A 16467-nucleotide genomic window follows, 5' to 3' on the forward strand; every position below is an offset into this window, starting at 1 on the left:
AATTAACCACGTGTTTGCTGCTCTTCATGTGGCATGGAGCGGAAGGGTTAAAACGAAGCACGTTTGGAGGATATAGCGCAAATGATCAACTACCTAAATGTTCCTGAGAGCTGTGATGTGATTCTCTGTTGTGTAGACACGAGGCAAATGTTTTATTGTCTCGTGGTCCGGATGGAACGAAGCAAAGGTCCAGATCCGGCCCGCGGTCCGCCAATTGAGGATGACTGCCATTTAATCAAAAGTTCTTTAAAGAACCGTCTCTTCCTTACTTTTCATAATCAAACTTTTGTCAAGGTTCTTCGATGCCATAGAAACATTTTACAAATCCTTCTAAAACTAAATCATCCGAAATCTGCTGCCCACCTTGATTGTATAACTTAAAAAAACTTTATTAAGTCTCCTGAGCAATCAGAGCAACATCGATTAAGCGCAATTAATACAAAATCAAGAAAAAAATGAGCTGATATGACTGCTGCTGTCCCTTTAAGTCGCAAACAATGCACATCTACAAATGGCAAGCGAAAACAGCCAAATGTGGAGAAACAAGTGCCAGAGGGAGCACGAAAGCCACGTTTTACAGATGAGCGTAATTCCATCGTGGCTTTTAACACCGAAACCACATAAAAAGACAGCGGAGGTGGACGGGTCGATGGCTGCGTTACAATAATTTGAAAACACTCCAGAGTTCACATCTTTCCAATGTATCAAATTGCTCATTAGCATGCATGCAGTACGGCCCCGCAGAAATCAATGAATCACCAACAGCCGCTCGGCCTGCCCGGCCCTCAGAGAACTTATTATTGATCATAAATGGAGCAAAAATGAAGCCGGAGCTGGGAGAACCAAATCACTTCTCTCGCACTCAAAACTACATGAACACAGCAGGTGAAGACGACGAACGAAAGAAGGCGTGTGACATTTTCTCAATGTTAAAATAAAAAGTCAGCTACAATTGAGCTATAGAGACCAACCCAAACTGGCAGCGCTAGTTACACATCACAAACTTCCTAGATGACCAAGTTAGTTAAACAAAACACAACACAACACATGCTGGTCATACATAAAACTTAGGGTGTGCACAAATAAAAGAGGACGGACACCTGCAGCTGGAACATTTACTGGATTCTAATTCGTGCCCTTTCTTTAAGTTTGTTAAAAATAACCTCTTTTTACTCGGCGGGGCACGACAGATCCGAGGCACAGATTGGATAAATGAAAAGACTGGAAGAGAGAAGAAGAGAGGGAGATGGTAGAGAGGAGACAAGATGTCTCCAGAAGACGGCACATGAAAGCGGAGGCGTGCTACAGATCACCATCCCAGTCCCTCACACATGCTGGAAATCGCGGCAGACTCTAATGAGTTATTTAGACCTTGCGTTCGGCATGGGCTAGAATAGCCGACACACTTCTGATGCTTTTCCCGTTTGCCACGCCGAGGAACTATTCGGCGCCTCAGGTTTCGATTCGCTCTCTATTTTCCCCAAACTGCTTCCAAGGCTGCTGGGAAGCTGTAGCGTGAATTTGCAATTCCCCCTTGATATCCAGCTGTGCCGAGAACATCTCTCAATATTGGATCATCTGGTCCTCTCCGGCGCTCTCACCATTGCTTCCACTACATTTCTGTTCATAAATTAAACCTCCGTAATGACCACGATTTCCATATTATGTTAATATCACCGAGAGGCCCCGTCTATTTCATTAAATAAAGCTGTTAAGGAATTAATATGGTTACAGATGCATCGAGAATGCTTTTAATGGTGCGTGGCAGAGAAACGCCTCATAATGCGTATTTTGATATCGGCGCGATGATCTGCTCAGCCACACAAAGCCGTCGGCTTCATCAGCATGCCGTCATTCAAACATGCCGTCATTTCACTTCGCGACACGGCTTATGTACCAACCTACGCATGACGAACTCTCAGAAAATCATTACTGACATCGCAAGAAAGAAAAGCCATTTTGAAGACATCACACACGGAGTTCTCTGATGTGATGCACCAAACTCTATTTAATCAAGATCAAACGCACCCCCTCAAAAAACTCCTACAGACTGTTACGTGAGTGTTTTCATTTTGATTTAATGACAAGAAAAATTAAGTACCATAGTATAACCATGTTTTAAGGAAGAACATTGTTGTAAAATAGCATTCTTTGAAGTGAGCTATTGGACAAAAGTTTAGGGCCACTTAATGGCTTAAATGCTTTTTATCAGATCTTTTGATATATATATATATATATATATATATATATATATATAATGTATATACAATTTACTGTATATACAAATATTTTAGAAATGGATGACTAAATGATGAAGTTAAAGCCAAAGTTTCTCTAAGGGAGAAACCTGAGAATAACAAAATTACTTTTCAGTAAATTCTAGATGCTAAATAAAACCACGTTTGATTCATTTGAGATTTTTTTTTCTTTAGGATGTAATCATCATACTGTGTATGAATGTTTCATTCAATATTGAGAAAATGTAAATGATTCCAAACGTTTGTCCTGTAGTTTACCACGTTTATACCATGATACTTCATTAGGGTAATTGTGAAATAAATGTAAATAGTATTTAGTAACTCTCCTACACATTTCAGATCTGTGAAGAGAAAAGCAGTGGCGTGTGTGGGATAACAGATATCTCATCGAGCGTGTGCCCACCTGTGCGTGTGGCACAATCATCTGTCTGGCAGCTGGTGGCTCTGTTCCTCAGGCGGCTCCGCTTAATGGCTCCTCCTCCCATCTGAGGAACGTTATACTGTCGTCCACTTAACCCCGTCAAATGCATCCTACCAAGTCAATTCACATTTGTGCTGTGAAAAATCAATGATTCATGAGAGAAGAGGCATGCAAAAATAAACAGACTCATCTGCCCTTTTCAACCCCATTTTCCCCCTGAGGAGCGCAAATTCTCTTCCTTACCCGAACCGCAGGGGTAAGGGCTCTTCAAGACGGAGGTATTTCAGCATCGGGCTGTAATGATAAGCCACAGGGTGAACACATGGACCTGGTTCTTCTCCGAGCCACCAATCACCACAGACAGCATACAATTACTTCACAGACGGGACATTTAAGGAATTACGAACCCTGCCTCACACGGCCACAAGAAAAGCACACAAAAGCAAATGGCGGTTGAGCTTTTCTTAGACTTTCCATGACTTAAATTCTGGAATAGAATAAAGAATATGTTTTGTGTTCAATGCGGGTTATATTATAGGCTATGTCAACAGCACAACAGCAAATCATTGTGAATACATCATTTCAGTCAAAGCCAAGCACTTTGAGGGTTTAAACGCAGAAATGTAAAACTTTTAAATCGAAATGCTTGTGCATGAAAACAGGGTAATGTGTGAAACACTGCTGTCAATCCACAGTTACATTCAACAACAGTTTCACACAGCTGATTGGGAGGATCTTGGTAACCAAACAACATTGTCCTCTATTGACTTCCAACTTACGTACAAACTGCTTTGTCTTTTGAAATATTTTTTAAAGAGAATTATCCTTTACTACATCCAGACTGTCGCTTGAAAAAAGAACAAAAAAGGAAAATGTAAAAGAAGAGGACGGCCACATACATGGATTGTTCTGCAAGTATGAAATATTAATGGCCAATATTAGCCATCTTTGTCACTTCAATCACAGCTGAGACGCCTGAAGGTGCAAATGGAACTGGAGCGTGCTGGAGGTGAGATGCCGGGGGTGTTAGTGCGGGGTCTCAAAGGGTCCACAGGACTCTATACAAATGGACTGACGGAACCAAGCAGTGCTGATGACTTCATATAGCGCCATGACAAGAGCACCCTACCAGAGGCGGTCTGCGTGTCAAAACACGCCAGTAGTCGCCGCCCTCCAGGGCCCTTGGCTGACTTTGACATGAATGTAAAGTGACCTGCTGGTGTGGAGCGGGCGGCCCACCCTAACAGCTCCTGCTCTCTGGGGCGCCGGCGCCTGGCAAACGTCACGGCGCGTCCAGTTTTTTTGATAAACATAACTCTGAGAGACGTGCATTTTGGCCTATTTATCTAGACGGATAAATGCAGAGGGGTAAGGGGGGACAGACAAATTTCCTAATGGTTTCCACGAACTCTAGTGACCGATCACTGATGTCGCCCCATAGTACTTTTAACTTTCTGAGCCTCCCATGCGGCTGCGACACAAAGAGCGCATGTAAATGTCTAACCTGTAGTGAATATAAAGAGAGTCAGGTCAGAACAGATGATAAAGGGCTACAAAGTTACCAGTTGTTCTGACTGGCTGCCTCAGCGTATCACATGACAGGATGGGGCGGGGTGCGAGTAGAGGTAGGGCAGGTCCCAGCGGCGCTGCGTTTTAGAGTTCGCGTAATCCTGTCGGGATTAAGTGAGATGCCAAGATCTTTTTTGCAAGACCTTGCATGCTAAAAGTCTTTCTCTCAGTTCAACTCTTTCTTTTCCAATCATTCCCTACATCCCCCTTCCTCCCAAACGGCTTCTTATTCATTATTCACTCTCACACTCTTGGCCTGGCCTTTCCACACGTCTCCGCACACGGATCAGAATTCCGTGCAGGTTCCGAGAGCTTCTGGCACACATGCGAGCAATTGAAGGGGAATTCTGGGAGCAGAGGAAGGGACTGCGGCTCTCATATAAAAACAACTTTATCCCTTAATCGCATTTTCTGTTTTGTATTTGAGACACCATTATGCGCAACATTCAGACGCTTGACACAATATCAGACATGTAAAGGTAATGACTGCCAATGACAATGCATGCGTGTCTTATGCATGCAACTTTGTGTTTGTGTGTGTGTGTTCATACAGGAGTGTGCCTGCAGGGGTCCTGTCATTCTCAGACCTCTCTCACCTCATCTGCGTTTAAGTGCATTAATATTGCACCAGGCCTGGTGGCGGGGTTAAATGGCCACCCGTCTACGAAAAAACAGAAGGGGGGGATTTTTCCTGCCCGATACAGTAGTGAAGGATTCAGTCGTGACCTAGCACATGGAAGACGCCACACGAGTCCTTTATAGGAAATATAATCCGCCTCTCTTTCTCCATTAGCAATACATATTTTCTCTCTCTCTCTACTAGCAGCAAAACAAATACTCTCGTTTAATGCATTATGTCATAGACAGACGCCAGTGACACACTTTCAAAAAGTACCATGGTGTTACCATGATTGTTTTGAATGGAATTTCCATCAGATGTACTATTAAACGTATGAAACTATAATAAGTACTCGTACACCAAAAGTGGGACAATATTTCTTCTCCATGTTATGTTGAAACAACCGTGCTGTTTTTCTAAAGCAACACAAAGGAAATGAAGCAGAATAACTGCAAATAGACCTTCAGCAGATGGAATTAATTCACAAGCTTCAGAATTACAGGACATGTCTGACATGCTGAAGATCTGCTGGGAATGTCCACATGCATCCTCAGGGCCAGAGAGGTTTCAAAAATATAAAACAACGATTCATATGGTCATATTCCTGCATGTTCTCTTCACGGGAATGTTTTACTGCGATTGAAAGATTGTTAATTGTGTATTGATTTAAACCAACGGGTTCCGTAAAATGAAAACACGTGACAACACATCTATTCAAGTTGATGTGTGAATCATGCTGGAAAGAAACAACATCACAGTTAACTTCAATTAACATTTACTGTCTGTTAACCATAACACAAAGACACAACGTGCGTGAACATTTGTCAAAATGGAAATCAGGAGAGAGAAGATAAATCACTGTTGATGTAAAAAATATCCAGCGAATGATCACAGATGGTGTACAATTGATGACCTTTCAGTGTGCAAATTCTACAGCAAAATCTCACTCCGAAATTAGATCCATAACCACTAATTATATTCATGACAAACAGTTTCTGAAATCTGCAAAGAGAAAGAGCAGAGAAAGAGACGAGGTCGGATTTTACCAGCCGCACGACAGCAAGGTCACAGGAAGGTTATTCAAACAGAACAAAACACTGAAAAATTTAAGGTGCAAGCTAAAGAAAGCACAATTCGCAAGACGAGACCTGTGGAGAAGCATCATCCCAGTGATCTCTCAAACCCTTTACACACGTGTCCACACCAAACGCTACACATCTGACTAAACACATCGACTAAATGTGACAGTGGTTCAACTGAAACCACTTTCCGGTGAATTAGCAGCCAGTGGAGTGAGAGGTGAGGATCTCCGAGACAGATAATGAGCCGATCTGAAAATGAATGAAAAAACTTGAGAATAGTTCAGTAAGTGTTATCAATGGCTAATGCGAATATATCAAAAGTAGTGAGGCTGATGCCCAATAGGCCTTTTATATTTGAAAAACTATGTGTAACTATAAACACAAAACTTCAGACTACATGAGCAGTGAGGAGAACTAATAAACTCAAAATTGTCCAATTTCAGACAATTATTCTGACAGGACATTGTAGTGGTGAATCAGCAGTCACACCAGAGGAAATAGTGCCACAGCAGCCATACCGTAACACAAAAACAATGCAAATCAATTCATTCTCTGGCTTTTGATTACACAGGATTTGTGGATATTCATTTTCAGTAAATATCAGATTGCGAAATGCCACACACGGAAACACGGAAGGGGGCGGATTAGAAGGTTCTTAGGGGTGATGTTGTTCTGTCTGGTCTTGCTCTCTATTACATTTAGCTCTGATTCAGGAGGCAATTCACACCTCTCACCGTACTACATTTACATACGTACATCATCGAGTGTTGCACACACAACGCACACGGTCGCAAGTGATGATGAGGGGAGGAAAACATGATATCAGAGGCCATAATGCAATAACAGAGAATAATGGATGATACAAAAACAGGGAAACAGCTTGTTAGTGCCACCTGACTTTTCATGGATTCGATTAAGTGAAAACCCAAACACTGGTCGTACATGAAAACAATCGCACAGGATGTGAAAAAAACGAAGTCAAAAAATGAAACTTGAATATCCCGTATAACAGCAATTGATTCATCGTTGTGTATTTATCCATAAAGGAAATTAACGAGAAACGTCTGAATCTAAAGTAATATTTCAAAGAAACCAACTGAGAACTTCTTTAAATCAAGAGCTGTGGGGGAGCGCTGCGCTCTGTCATGTATTTTCTGATGTCATGAAGGAACTAATAAGGGCCCAGATGAATTGATGAAGTGAGACAGGGGTTGACTCTTCCATTTCCACCTCCGTGTTAATTGAGAAGACAGTTTCAAAGCCAGAAGCCAGAATGAAAGCTAAAGAAAGCAGCGCTACATCATATGTGTGTTTTTGTTGGCTGGTCTTGAACAACATGTGTAATTCACTACCATGTAAATCATGGTTCACTTGCGAATGTAAAAACGTTACCCTGCAGCGATCTTCATCTCACATCCCATCACACGCCTGCAGCTCAGCTGCAAACTCACAAGGAAATGGTGACAGGAAATGCTTCCAAACAACGGCATGATGGGAAAAGAGTCAAATAAACACCACTAGCTAATATAAAGAAAAGGCAAGCTCCTCTCGATTGTTCTTTTGGGTCTAAGATAAGTCCGCCCATGCCTTTCAGCAACTCTTTCATGTGGCCCTGAGGCCTTCACTTCATCCCGCTTTTCCTCCAGCAGCTGGGGCCCCTGGGCAACGAAATCCATTGCAACGCTTTTGGGATGTGCTCACCAGCAGGGAGGCAGAGGCTGATTTTCTCATGCCAACTGTTGGCTGTTGGTTAATATTGTGAGTGAAAAGTCAGGCCTCCCCCGGCCCCAGGCTCGCCCCAGCTAACCCCTCTCCCGCTGGTCAAATGAAAGACTATGTGTGCTGAAGGCTGGACGTTTCGCTGCCACACCACAGGGGGCGTTCATCCATTCAGACCAAGCCATCCTTCTTTTGGGTAACTGTGAACTCTCTCTCTCTGCGTTTCCACCGCCTGTCTTCCCAAGTGGCCGGTTTTCCGTCTGGAATGCACCTTCCTGCGGTGCGGGTTGAAAGGGTTCTGATCGCTCCCCCGTCATCAGGCTTTATTTAATAACTATCACAATAAAGTAAACAACAGGCCTAACTAAAGGGCCTCTTCGGGACCCCTCCTGCCCAGGTTTGATGAATTGGGCCCATCAGGCAGGCCAGCTGCCCCGGAGGTTAGCAGGCTGCCCCTGCCGGGTCTCGGGCCTGGACTGGAGGAAGCAAACAGGAAGGGGGAGGCACATTTGCGATGGCATGCCAGAGCTCACACTGGGCTGATAGAGTTCGGCCAATATTTTCACAGTTGCGACCCAGAACGTGAGCCAATGCCACTGCCAGCGTCACACTGAGCAATATGGACACTTGTGCCTGTGTTCTGTACTACGTGTCTGCTAGAGTAGCGACTGTCCATTCATGACTCTCTCTACATAAATAATGGCAGGGTCCGACTGAAATACACCATTCGTAATGGACCTATCATTCCTGTTAGCATTATGGCTACCATAGCACAGCGGAGTCTAAAGCACCGGAGAGCTCATTTCTCATCCTTATCTTCCCTCTTTAAAAAGATGTAGGTGCAATAATCACTATGGTCACCCACCGCTGATGTCGGCTGGCCAGCCCATAACGACTATGAAAATGAGCAATAAGGGTGAAAAATGGCTTAGCGCTGCAATGTGTGATGTCCGACGAAGATTTCCAAATAAGTGTGCAAGTGTGATTTTTTACAGAAGCGTGTGAATAAACCTGTGCCTGCGAGCTGACCTTGATGCGGTTAACTTTCCCCCGCCGTGACCGGGCGCATGACATATGCAATCTTCACCTCTGCCAGCTCACCTGCAGGCCAACAATGCATCTGCCCCCACATTCACACCTGCAATGATTACAGCACGCCTGCAGGAGCTTGATATGGAGAGAGCAGAGGAAGAGGAACAGAGATAGCGAGAGGGGACAGGAGACTGTAGTGGAAAAAAAGATGATTTAAGGTCTCTCAAGTAAGCACTTTCTCTCGTATTCTCACCTCTATCCTCTTTTTCTCTCGTCTTATTCTCTGTCTTGCTTTTAAAGATGATGAATGACACAGCGCTGAGAGGCTATTAATCAGGGCGCTCTTGTTGAAGAGGTCCTGATAGGGCTTAACATTGCCCCAATGTTGCAATGGAAACGTCGGTACGGCCTGAACACAGTTGCGTGCCCCTGAAACACTATGCAGAAAAAGCTTTTCCGACAGGACACAATAAGGGTGGCACAGAGAGCACAAAAAAAACCTGTCTACATAAGCAAACTATTCATTTGTCTGCACGACCGTAGCAGTAGAACAGTAGGAAAGGAGGTCAACCTATGGTGACTTATGGGCTTATTATTAGGTCCAGAAGGAATTTGCAGACTTTCACATTTTTTGCTGATTCTGGGGGAGAATGTGCAGAATATATTTAAACACAGGAAAAATGAGCACTGTGCCATCATTGCTAGCTTCAGACCAAATATGTAATACATTACTTCAATGAATTTAAAAAATATTGAAAAAAAGTAATAAACATGTACGGTAGGGCTGGGTATCGATTCTGATGTTCCGATTCGATTGTATTCGGATTCACAAACTTTCGATTCCAGTCAATGATTATAGATTTAATACAAATCCCATAGATATTTCTAAAAAAGATTAGTAAATATCACATTACAATGGTGAATAAAAATAATTGATGAAGAGCCACAAACCTGTATATTACACACACTTTGGTATATTGAATATAGCAAGAATAGTCGCAAACCTTGATCAAACAGGATTAGGTTATTTTACATTTAAGATATCATATGAACCGTTGTATAAATCATCACAATTACTCATTCTTTATATTTTTCAAATGTTTTAAATACTTTATATTTTCCATATACTGTATTGAAGTAATGTTAAACTCATCAAAACTATAGAATTAAACAAATTTAACTATGTATACTTATATTTATAATTATTTTGTTAATATGCTACATAAATGTTTTTACCACAAAATTGATTTTACAAATCTAAGCGTACTCCTAAGATCAGAGGAACATTTCAGTAAAATGACGCTAAACTTTTGATCGCTAGTGTACATTTAACATGCTGGTTTCAATTTATCTAGACCTCTGCACACTTTTTACGACTAGCTGTAACTCCACTAAGGAGTGCATAACAGCAACATTACTCAAGATGAAAAAGCACAGCAGAAAAACAGATCCCGGAGCAGAAGACAGACGCCAGCTGAGATCACAGAAGTTGAATATTTCCCTTACTGGTCAGTTAATTTGGAGCTGATCAAAGTGGCCCTGCCCCAGAAACGCTGGTGGGTAGACAGGTCGGGTTATCAAAGCAGACCTCCTCTTTCAGAGGGACTTGAATATAAGACCACCACCGGAGGGGCAAAGACGGAGTGGCTGCTGGACGGAGTTCAAACCTGACGAAGCTCCTGTGATCGGAGATGAGCCAGAGACAGAAAAGAGAAACACGGCACTGAAAAAAAACCTCTGTCTAAAGACATGAGCGAATTTTTGTGGCGAGCCAAAAAAATCAGGAAATTCCCAGCATCTTTCCTCTGTCATATGAGGTTTACGTGGCCTTGAACAGCAGCGTGAATGGAAGTATTGTTGCATGGCACATTCATGACTGCGAATCGCTCTTTGGAAGAACAATGAAATAAATCAAGCAGGGACCTCCATTGAATCAAGTGAGGCCCATCTCAAAGAGACACACAGCAGGTAGACGTGCGATTTAACCCACAGGAATAACTCAACATACAACTGGTGGATCTCTGTCACTGTCTTGATTGATTGACAGAGAAGAGCGAGTCTGATCTGTGGCGTCCACGACTCTCATTTCCTCGGTTTAATCATCCTGAATCTGTCTCTGGTTCCACATGCATTTGAGCGCGAGGGGTTCAGCCAAAGGGAAAGAAGTACATTGAAGACTTTCACCTGGTCCCCACTCAGATTTCTTGCGTTGCGTAAAAGAGGGGGAAAACATCTTAAATTACAAACTCACTTCTGTTCATCACAGTTTGATGTTCTATTAAAAGCGCAGCTATTTCGAGCTGGAAGTTCCCCTCACGTCTCAAAGAGGGAGGTGAAATAAACTAAAGGTGTAATCAGAGCAGAAATGAGAGGGTGTAAGTCGCGCTCACAGAAGTGTTTTTCTTTTTGACTTTAAGCCGGCTCAAAGTAAAGACTGTCTCTTTTGTTACTTCTAGAGTTGTTTTTCAAAGCTGCTTAACGGCAACAGAGAGCAGACAGAAGCTGGAGAAAACAAACACGAAGCATCTGAACATATCCTGCTGTGCACCTATCAGCTTTGATTAATTTAAAGGAATACTGAAGTCTGACTTCGAGCCATGACGCTTTGGGTCAATAGACTCGCTGTCCGCCCTTGACCTGGCTAGAACGCACATTACTCACAGACGTCCCTAAAGCCACCGTCTTCAGTGAGAGGTCCTGATTGGACATTCCAACCCTGGAGCTACGCTACCCCTGCCAGCACTTTCAATGTCCTTCTCCATAGGATAACTACCACTTGTCATTGGCTCAGTGGTGGCTGGCTTCTATGAGGAGCATTATTCTGAATTCCTTACTTGTGTCTGGTCCCTAACTTCCTTGGAATTCCTATACCCTTTTCACTAAAAAGGAATTGCTGGCCGAGTCCTTTGCAGAGATGTGTCAAAAAAAAACATGACACGCGTGAAACATGAATCAGAGTCTTTGTTCACAAGTTGGTTTACTAGTTTAGAAAAATGGTTAAAATAATTAGTCATGTAATTATGAAATTATGTAACAGTATGTATATTGAACATTCAACGTCATGTGTTACATATACCAATATACAAATGAGACTTAATTCACATTCATCCACCCTATTGGTGGAAAACAGGAACTGTATTATTGGTGGATGGAAAGGCAGGACAATTAGATACCATTGGAAGCCTAAATGCAAAGAAATTATATTTTCCTACATTAACTATCAATATATTAAATCATTAAAATAAATAGAATAAAATATTGTTAATATTATAATATATTGAATAATATGTGGGGAATAGACAAATACCATAGGTCACAAACCAACCTGTTAATAACACATCATTTTATAGTATTATAGTTTATAATATAAAATAACAATAAAGATAAATCTCTCTCTTTAATTATATTTTTGCTGTCACACTTTAAGACATTTTTCTTTGTCAACTACCCGAACTACAGAATTTTCACAAACTGAAAAAAAATATAAGGAGATGGTTCCAATATGTATTGTTTAAAACATTACTTATTATACTTTCAGAATATTCCTACATATTTTGTAAGTGAGAAAGTTAAGAATCAAGACTAGAGAGGTGGAGAAAGTTAATCAGTCGAAACTAATCGAGTTAAATCTCAATGGGATGGCTTGGTCTCAACCCTGTCTGTAATATAACTCTCCTGTCCTGCTTTAATTTGTCTCCTGAATCGTTTGGTCCGGCTTTAACCGCACTAATTCATTCTTAAGAAAAACAGACTGGCTCAGTGTGACTTTGCTCACAAAGCCGCCCCATTGTGACTGGAAATTAAATTCACAATTACGTTTCTAATACACGTCAAAACATGTTAACTCGGCTTTACCTCATGCAACATTAAGAACGCAGTTCTAACAAAGCCCCACATTTACCAAACAGTTACTTGTTGGTCCAGACGTCTAACTGTAGTCGAATGTAAACGTGGCGTTCCAGAGAACGATGGCCTGATAAAAGCACTGCACAATAAATATCACAGGCAGTGTCAGACTGTGTTAACGTTACCACGATCGTACCAGCACAACAAGAGCAAACAGGTAAACGCTTGGTGCTAATTACACCTGACAGACCAGTGGAGTGTGTTTTCTCCAGAGAAGAGTAAAGGGTCAGGGCGACATACAGAAACACAAACTGATGAACATACAAACACACACACACACACAAACACACACACACACAAAGCCTACCCAGAAAACAAATGGATAATGCCCTGTCTGTGGTGTGAGGAAATACCTGGCAGACTTTAAATAACTTTAATGAACCTTATCTGGTCTAAATCGAATAAAGAAACCACGCTGCAGCATTTATCAAGCAGACAAGCCCCCTGATAAATGAACAGGTCCGCTGAGTAGACAGATGCCCTGCTCCAAAACAATATGAGCTGTCTTGCCATCGACTTATTATTTAGGCAGCATCTTAACTGAAAAGCAATTCGGAACGCCCTATATAGGCAGGAACTCAAAAAGCATCAAGAATCTACATTTAACAGTCAATGGATTCCTGGACAAAGTATTTCTTTGAACAATTATTAAATGACATGGCATTAGATTTCTCCTGAAACATATTTTGGTCTAAATAAAGTGTTTTTGATGTTGGTAGGCACCTAGGATGCTGGTGTTGGTGCAGAGCTGCTGTATTTGCAGTGGCTTTCATTAGACGGCAGGGGTTCTGTCCCCGGTTTATGAGAGGACTCCTGAGTGCTGCTGCATTTGTCTCCCAGTTGCTTCCTGGAAGCAGTTTAAAAATACATCATGAGTCTTCCCGCAATTATTTTATGACTTTCTGAAGACAGATACAGCCGATAGACACCAGGGGAACCGGCTTTGCTGTGTTTTTTCTCTTTTGGTTTACTTTGTGGGGGTTTCAACCATAAGAGCTATTTTGTCTCTTTTAAAAACACCAGAATCCAGTCGCTCAGCGTCAGCACACTGGGGTCTAATAACTCTTTTCGAGTCTCCTCTTTGTGCTTTTGTGTCAAACGTTGTTCAGCTTTTAAAGGGCACAAGATGAGAAAAGTTCACTGGTACTCCCTCTATCTTTATCTCTCTCTCTCTTTCTGCAGCCGCAGTGTCCTGCTCCCCTCCGAGCTCTTTCCAACCAGCAGCGATGGAAGGCGGCCTACGAAAACAAACCATGGAAAAGCTTTTCAGCAGTTAATTACAACAGGGTGAGGGCCGTGAAAGGCTGCATTGTTTGTGTCAGGGCCAGTCAGCATCAAAGGCCTGATTCAAGCGCACCTCGAACCCCGGGCCGTCCGGGGAACCGCGCTAAAGGTCGGTCTTAAAGACGCCCTCGTGGCTGTTTGCTGTTTTTCTATAAAGTGATGAAACAATATTTGGAGAAGCAGAATAAACACGATGAGAGGTAATGAAGCGGAGGCGAAGGACGACCGGTCAAGGGGCTCTTGTTTGCTGTGTTGACACTGGGGAGATGAGTCTCAAGACCTATAGGAAGGATCTTCACACTCCCTCCTCACCTTCCCCTTCCTTTGCTATATCTACCGCACACACACAAAGTCAACCGAGCAGGAAATGACATCAACAGCATCCTAGGCTGTAGCTGGCAAACAGACTGTGATTTCAGGGACTTTTGTGGTTGAATCTAGCATGCGAGTCGTCCAAGACTGGACTGTGGGCAGCATTGTATGTAATGGAAACCAGGCTAATGGTACAAACAAAAAGTAGGAAAAAAGCTGAATGTCATTAAAGATGCATGTCTGTCTGCGCTGGGAAAACGGTTGTTTATGTTTTGTTCAGAGTGCTACATTTATGTCTGGTAAGCAAGAGATGACCAGAAGTATGTGAAAACACAGCACTCCTATTTTCTCAGAACTGTGGCAGATTTGCAGTCATGCCATACCTCATACTGTGAAAAACAATTCCTGTATGAGGGGGTCGTACCTGAGGCCCAATTATGTTATCAGAGACAAAAGGGGCCACAGCAGAGACCTCAGAGTTCTTGGGCAAATGGCTTCACTGTGATTATCTTCCCCATCTCCTTTTTAAAAGACAATGTGAAATGGTTTTCCCTCCTGTGTTTACCCATTTCCAATAAAAACCAGAAAGCTGGGACCATGCGCATTTAAGGTTGTACCTTTTTTAAACAGATATTAGCGTTTAGTCAGCTAAACCTTAAAAATCATAAAAACAGTTTATTTTTTTATTATATTTAAGATTTCAAAGCCAACAAACACAGGCAACTTCCTTAACACGATAAACTCCATTACAATACGGGCCCTGAACACCCAAGCACTCACATTAGCGCACGTGTCTCCCCTGCTGCTTTCTAAAAACATATGAGCGCAGGTGAAGAGACGGTAGGTCATGACCGAACAGATGTCTGGAATAAGATATGACAGTGTGCTACGAGAACAAAAAAAGCATTCCATGTTCAGCATCAAACGCACTGCGCAGCATATTTTTCAGATGGCACAATCAAAGGACAAATTATTAAACTCGCTCTCGCCCCACTGCGAGCAGGCCCGGGGTGTGTTTGGAGATGTAATTACAGGACTGGGGACTGGGTTAGATCAAGCCGGAGGATTTTTCCTCTTTGGCACTCACCTGCATCGCATTAGTGGAGAAGAGAGTTCAGCAACAGGGAAATGAAACTGTTTACCCAAGAGTCACTCATCAGTAAATCAATGCTACAGAGGTCTGGCCCATGGTGATGGGTGGGGGTCTGGGTTAGGACAGGATATCCTGACTCTACGGCAGCAGGTCCCCGCTGTGAAGACTATAGAGTACATGTACAGTGTACACATACAGTCCTGTAGGTCTGGAAACCAGGTCGCTGAAACCGTAGACGCTCACAGTTATTATCACAAGATAAATTTTCCATTGGTTTTCTCTCGAGACATTTTTTAAATAGTATTTCAGTAGAGTTCCTGAACCTATTCAATCAGATTAATCACGTTACATCCTTTGATTTAAAGCACAAATTATTTGACACCTAGAAAAACTAAAGGCACCAGACTAAGTCAATAAAGCAAAGACTTATCGCTAATTACACACGTTGGAGTTTTTGGGTCCTTAATGTATTTTCTTAATCAAAATCAACAGTCCCCCGCTCACTAACATTAGGCAATAGTGCGGTCTAATCATTATGATGAGAGGGCTAGCAAACATTACCTAGCAAGCATGCAATTACCACAACCCTGCTTGGCATGATTCCCGTTTCCATGACAACCGCAACTTCTCTAAAATCACACTGATTTATGAGGAGACCTGCAACCTTTTTCCACATTCCCCGTCATGATTTTGGGGCATCGTTCTGAAGGATGGATGACTTTCTCCATCACAGAATAGGACGTCAGAATGCTTATAAAATAGTTGTATAAAGCACAAAAACCTTCAATAAGCATTTAAAGTATCAATGATCGTACAACTCAAACATTATATTCATATCAGTAAAGGTTAAGTTAGCCCTTCATTTTTCAATTTGATATATTTTGGCATGCTTAACTTAAAATGATGTTTTTACGCATCTAAGCCACAACTTACATTGCAATCAATGTTTTATCAGTTCATGTGCTCTCTAGGAATTGAATCATTGAATCATTTGCGCTGTCAATGCTTCACCAATGGGGCATATGCACACAATTTTATTGGAAGTACGTCATCGTCCCGTGTGCATATACCCTATTGAGTTACAGGTATCAAAAATCCTAAAATGTAAATATTTAAAGTCACGTTCAAATCGTTTTTAAAACTTTGAAAACTTTAGGAAGCTGTGGAGCTTT

General features: G+C 42.2%; 1 protein-coding gene across 1 annotated transcript in view; it reads right to left on the minus strand.

Annotated features, from left to right (window-relative positions):
- Positions 1–16467, minus strand: part of unc5cb (unc-5 netrin receptor Cb) — a 104064-nt gene that overhangs the window by 73351 nt on the left and 14246 nt on the right. The window lies entirely within an intron of this gene.

Source organism: Barbatula barbatula (assembly GCF_947034865.1).
Source record: "Barbatula barbatula genome assembly, chromosome: 24".
Taxonomy (NCBI): Eukaryota; Metazoa; Chordata; class Actinopteri; order Cypriniformes; family Nemacheilidae; genus Barbatula; species Barbatula barbatula.